Source organism: Tachyglossus aculeatus, chromosome 14 (assembly GCF_015852505.1).
Source record: "Tachyglossus aculeatus isolate mTacAcu1 chromosome 14, mTacAcu1.pri, whole genome shotgun sequence".
NCBI classification, from domain to species: domain Eukaryota; kingdom Metazoa; phylum Chordata; class Mammalia; order Monotremata; family Tachyglossidae; genus Tachyglossus; species Tachyglossus aculeatus.
Genome location: NC_052079.1, coordinates 56,451,045 through 56,457,039, shown reverse-complemented (window position 1 = coordinate 56,457,039; position 5,995 = coordinate 56,451,045). Strand labels below are relative to the sequence as shown.

Genomic DNA, 5,995 nt, shown 5'->3' with positions numbered 1-5,995 from the left:
AAGTGATTGCCCAAAGTCACACAGCTGACTAGTGGCGGAGCTGGGATTAGAACCCATGGCCTCTGACTCCCAAGCCCGGGCTTTTTCCACTGAGCCACGCTGCTTCAAATATGATAAGTGATCACTCTCCCCGCCTTCAATGCCTTATTGAAGGCCCATCTCCTCCAAGAGGCCTTCCCTGACTAAGCCCCCGCTTTCCTCTTCTCCCACTCCCTTCTGTGTCACCTGATTTGCTCCCTTTATTCACCCGTCTCTCAACCTCACAGTACTTAGGTACATCTCCGTAATTTGTTCATACTTATTAAAGTCTGTCTCTCCCTCTAGACTGTAAGTTCGTTGTAGGCAGCGAACGTTTCTACCAACTCTATCATAATGTACGCTCCCAAGGGCTTAGTACAGTGTTCTGCACACAGTCAGCGCTCAATAAATATGATGGATTAAGTAATGAGCCTACTGTCTAGAGGTTGATCACTGAAGACTGGCAAGCTAAATTTTTATGATCCTATTTCCCTGTCATTGCTATAACCGGGTTCATTTTCCATTTTATTTTTCCGCTCTGGATCCAGATCGCACACCCTGCCCCTGAGCCCCTGTGTCCAAAACATGGAAACCAGACAAACACTTCTAAAATTTGCCAATACGCCTACAAAGGAAACGTCACCTGACCCGTCGGGCCGAATCTCCCGTGGGGAATTGTGAAGGGAAAGGATTAGAAAAGCTTTCAATCCTAATGGGGAAAAGTGAGACCGCTTCATTGATCGGTACGGCAGGGAAAAAAGAGAGATCTTCGGAGTTGACTTCGTAGCCAGCGCTCGATAAATGTGTAAAATGCATATTGTCAACCAGTGTCTGACCTCTCCCCAGTGGCATAAACCATTCTGGGGGAATTGTAGCAAAGACGAGTCACGGTTATGCCCAGTGACCTCTTTGTAGCATATTCAGAAATGGCTTTTGAGTAATAATAAGAATAACGAAAACGACGATGATAAGAATTTGAAAATTGTGTTTATTGAGTGCTTAGTGGGTGTAGAGTGCTCTACTAAGCACTTGGGGGACTACAATGTAACTGAGTTGGTAGACATGTCACATTACTACTATCATCATGACTCTAGAATCATGTCTATTTCTTACAGCCTAAAGGAAGAAGCAGCATGGCCTAGGGGATAGAACACAGGCCTCTTATCTGCTGTGTGACCTTGGACAAGTCACTTGAGTAAATGCCTCAGTTACCTCATCTGTAAAATGGGGCTCACCATCAATCCCCATTTTACAGAGGAGGGAACTGAGGCCCAGAGATGTGAAGTGATTTGCCCAAAGTCACAGCAGACAAGTGGCAGAGTCAGGATTAGAACCCAGGGCCATCTGACTCCCAGACTGTGCTCCATCCACTAGCCCACGCTGCTTCCCTATTGTTTCTATCGCAGTGCTTAGCACAGAGCCTGGTACATAGTAAGCGCTTATCAAATACCACAATTATTATTTGTATTATTGCTTGCTTTGGAGAAGCAGTGTGGCTTAGTGGAAAGAGCATGGGCTTGGGAGTCAGAGGACATGGGTTCTAATCCTGGCTCTGACACATGTCTGCTGTGTGACCTTGGGCAAAGTCACTTGACTTCTCTGTGCCTCAGTAAAATCCCCTATCTGTAAAATGGGTATTAAAAGTGTGAACTCCAAGTGGGACAACCTGATAACCTTGTGTCTTCCCCAACACTTAGAACAGTGCTTGGCACATAGTAAGCGCTTAACAAGTACCATCACTATTGTTATTATTATTTTTCTAGCACTTAGTACAGAGCATATTGCCCAGTGGGCTATTAATAAACGCTACCGCTACAACATCGGCCAATATTGGGTGCAGAAAACTTTGAAGAGTTAAATCTCATCTGCCTTTGGAAATGCCAAGAGATGAATGGAAGTGATTGCCACATCCCATAGATTTGAAACAGCCCATTTGTGCAGAGTGGTGAGGTTGGATGGTGAAGACCGCCCTGTCTCCTGGCTACATGTTTCTTTCTGTTGTCAGATGCTTGAAATCAGGGCTCCTTGTTCTCCTAAAAATGGAAATGCGCTTGACAAATCGTCTTCCCTGAAATGATCTTTAAAGAAGATAATTGGGGGGAATGTCAGGTTAGTTTGAAGCAACCCCATCAAACGGATGGCTACTTCAAAAAAAAACCCAAAACCTTCCAGTATCCAGTCGGGCGGGGGGGGCACCTGTGGTTTAGTGCATACAGCTTGGGCATAGGAGTCAGAATGACCTGGGTTCTAATCCCAGCTCTGCCATTGATCTGCTGTGTGACCTTGGGCAAGTCACTTCACTTCTCTGGGCTTCAGTTGCCTCATTTGTAAAACGGAGATTAAGACCGTGAGCCCCTTCTGGGACAGGGTCTGTGTCCGATCCGATTATCTTGAATTTACTCCAGTTTTTAGAATAGTGCTTGGCAAAGAGTAAGTGCTTAACAAGTACAATAATAATAATGAAAATAATAATTATTATTATTGTCAGACTCCCAGAAGAGATGTGACCTGACCTCCCACGGAAGTCTCCGTGAGGAGAATGGGTTTGAACAGCAAGGCCTAATGAAAAAAGCACCAGCCTGGAAAGCGGAAGATGTGAGTTCTAGTCCCTGTTAATCAGTCGGTCGAGTCATTTGAACTTTCCAAGCGCTTAGTACAGTGCTCTGCACACAGTATGCGCTCAATAAATATGATTGAATGAATGAATGAATTTGTATTTCTTGAATGCTTACTGTGTGCAGAGCTCTGTACTCAGTGCTTGGGAGAGTACGATATGACAGTACAACAGTCACATTCCCTGCCCACAATGATCTTACAGTCTAGAGGGAGAGACAGATACTAACATAAATTAAAAAATGGCAGTTATGGCATAAGTGATGTGGGCCTGGGAGGGGGAATGAAGACAGAAAGCAAGTCAGGGTGATGCAGAAGGGAGTGGGAGAAGAGGAAAGGAGGGCTTAGTCAGGGAAGGGCTCTTGGAGGAGATGTGTCTTCAATAAGGCTTTGAAGCGGAAGGGAGAGTCATTGTCTGTCGGATATGAGGAGGGAGAGCATTCCAGCACAGAGGTAGGACTTGGGTGAGAGGTCAGCAGAAAGATAGATAGCAGGTTGGCATTAGAAGAGCAAAGTATGTGGGCTGGGGTGTAGCAGGAGAGTAGAAAGGTAAGGTAGGAGGGGGTAAACGGATTGAGGGCTTTAAACCTGGTGATAAGGCATTCCAGACCCTGCTCTGCCACTTGCTTGCTGTGTGACCTTGGACAAGTCACTTCACTTCTGCGTATCTTGGCTTCCTCATGCAAAAAGGGGATTCAATACCTGTTCTCCCTGCTATTGAAACGGTGAGTCCCACGTGGAACAGGGACTGTGTCCGAACTGATCAACTTGCATCCACCCCAGCACTTAGAACAGTGCTTGACACATATTAAGTGCACAACAAATACCAGAAAAACAAACAAGCAACCAAAAGAGTGTGAGAGAGCGAGTGCACGGGTGATGGAACTTGTCCTGAAGGACGGGGGATAAAATCTCAGGGCCGGCTAGCGAGGAGGCGGGGCAACCTGTAAGATTTGATGAGAGACTGGTGCATCTTTGTCTGCTGAGTCTGTCCCCCTCTGGGCTCATGGTTCAGATAATTATAATAATGATAAAGATGGCATTTATTAAGCATTCAATTTGGCTCAACCCCAGGGAGACGTGCGAGATAATCAGATTGGACACATTTCTTGTCAGAGGGGTCAGTCAATCAATCATAATTCTTAAGCACTTAAAGTGTGCAGAGTACTGTACTAAGCACTCAGGAGAGGACAGTGTAACAATATAACAGACACATTCCCTGACCACAACGATTCATTCATTCATTCAGTTGTATTTATTGAGCGCTTACTGTGTGCATAGCACTGTACTGAGCACTTGGGAAGTACAAGTTAGCAACATATAGAGACGGTCCCTACCCAACAGTGGGCTCACAGTCTAGAAGGGAGAGACAGAGAACAAAACAAAACATATTAACAGAATAAAAGAAATAGAATAAATATGTACAAGTAAAATAAATCAATAGAGTAATAAATACGTACAAACATATACATATAAACGAGCTTACAGTTTAGAAGATCACATGGGGGCTCACAATTTAAGAGGGAAGGAAAGACAGGAGTTTTATCCTAAGCTTGCTGTGGGCAGGGAATGAGACTTTAATGTTGTATTGCACTTTCCCAAGTGCTTAGTACAGTTCTCTGCACATGGTAAGCACTCAATCAATACTATTGAATGAATGAGTCAATTGAAAAAGTGACTTGCCCAGGGCCACACAGAAGGGACAAAAACTCAGGTGTTCTAAATCCCAGTCCCAAAGTTCTTCCACCCCTCTTGACTGTAAGCCCGGTGTGGGCAGGGATGGTCTCTCTTTATTGAAGCAGCATGGCTCAAGGGAAAGAACACGGGCTGGGGAGCCAGAGGTCATGGGTTCTACTCCCGGCTCTGCCACTTGTCAGCTGTGTGACCTTGGGCAAGTCACTTAACTTCTCTAGGCCTCAGTTCTCTCATCTGTAAAATGGGGATGAAGACTGTGAGTCCCACGTGGGACACCCTGATTACCTTGTATCTACCCCAGCGCTTAGAACAGTGCTTGGCACATAGTAAGCACTTAACAAATACCAACATTATTATTATTATTATTGCTGAATTGTACTTTCCAAGCACTTGGTACAGTGCTCTGCACAGAGAAAGAGCTCGATAAATATGATTGAATTCCACCAGGTGATGCTGGTTTCCGCGGTGCTCAAGTGCCCTGTCAGACTGTGTCTGCTCTTGTCTTATGTTGTCGTCTCCGACTCATAGCAACACCACACACACATCTCTTCCAGAATGCCCCGCTCTCCATCTTCAGTCATTCTGGTAGTGGATCCACAACGTTTTCTTGGTAAAAATCCAGAAGTGGTTTACCACCGCTTCCTTCTGCATGGTCAACTTGAGTCTCCACCCTCGAATCTCTCCTGTGCTGCTGCTGTCGCCTCCTTCCTCTCTGAGCCCCTCCTTCCTCTCCCCTTCCTCCCCCTCCCCATCCCCCCCGCCTTACCTCCTTCCCCTCCCTACAGCACCTGTACATATGTTTGTATTTATTACTCTATTTATTTTATTTGTACATGTTTAGTCTATTTTGTTAATACGTTTTGTTTTGTTCTCTGTCTCCCCCTTCTAGACTGTGAGCCCACTGTTGGGTAGGGACCGTCTCTATATGTTGCCAACTTGTACTTCCCAAGTGCTTAGTACAGTGCTCTGCACACAGTGAGCACTCAATAAATATGATTGAATGAATGAATGCTGCCCAGCACAGGTGAGTTTTGACTTATAGCAGATTGCCTTCCACTCACTAGCCACTGCCCAAGCTCGGAACGGAATGGGTAGGCCTCTGCTCGACTCTCCCTCCTGTAGTCGAGAGTGGTAGAGCACTGGGTACTCTCCAGGTGCCATCCTGAGAGGGGCTATCTGCTCTAGCAATCCATTATTTGGTCGTATTTATTGAGCACTCTACGATCCCCTAGACCAGAAACTCATCATGGGCAGGGAACGTGTCTACCACCTCTGTTGTACTGGACTCACCCAAGCGCTCAGTGCAGAGCTCTACACACGGGAAGCACTCAATAAATACCACTGATAGATCGATTGATCGAATACAGCCTCATCCTTCCCTGTCCACTAACCCCTGACCCTTGACCTATGGCCTTTTGGAGTACCCAGTTTTCAGTAACAGGATAACCACACCACTTTATAAGATGTCTTTTACAGCTACCTTGTGGGTGGTTTTGGGTTTTTTTCTTTTTTGAGGGGAACTATAAAATTACAAGCAGGTGTGTATCTCCTTGTGCAATTTCAGGAGGATTGCTTTTAATATGGTGGATACATAAAGGATCTTCCGCATAGCTACTTTCCATATACATTAACTGCATTTCATAATGTTGCATTGTAACAGGGGATCTAT

At 45.4% G+C, this 5,995-nt stretch overlaps 1 non-coding gene across 1 annotated transcript; it reads right to left on the bottom strand.

The window, feature by feature from the left end:
• Positions 1-5,360: 5,360 nt before the first annotated feature.
• Positions 5,361-5,498, bottom strand: LOC119937335. The gene has a single exon (XR_005454011.1). It is a non-coding gene; the product is annotated as a small nucleolar RNA SNORA7 (small nucleolar RNA).
• Positions 5,499-5,995: the final 497 nt, after the last annotated feature.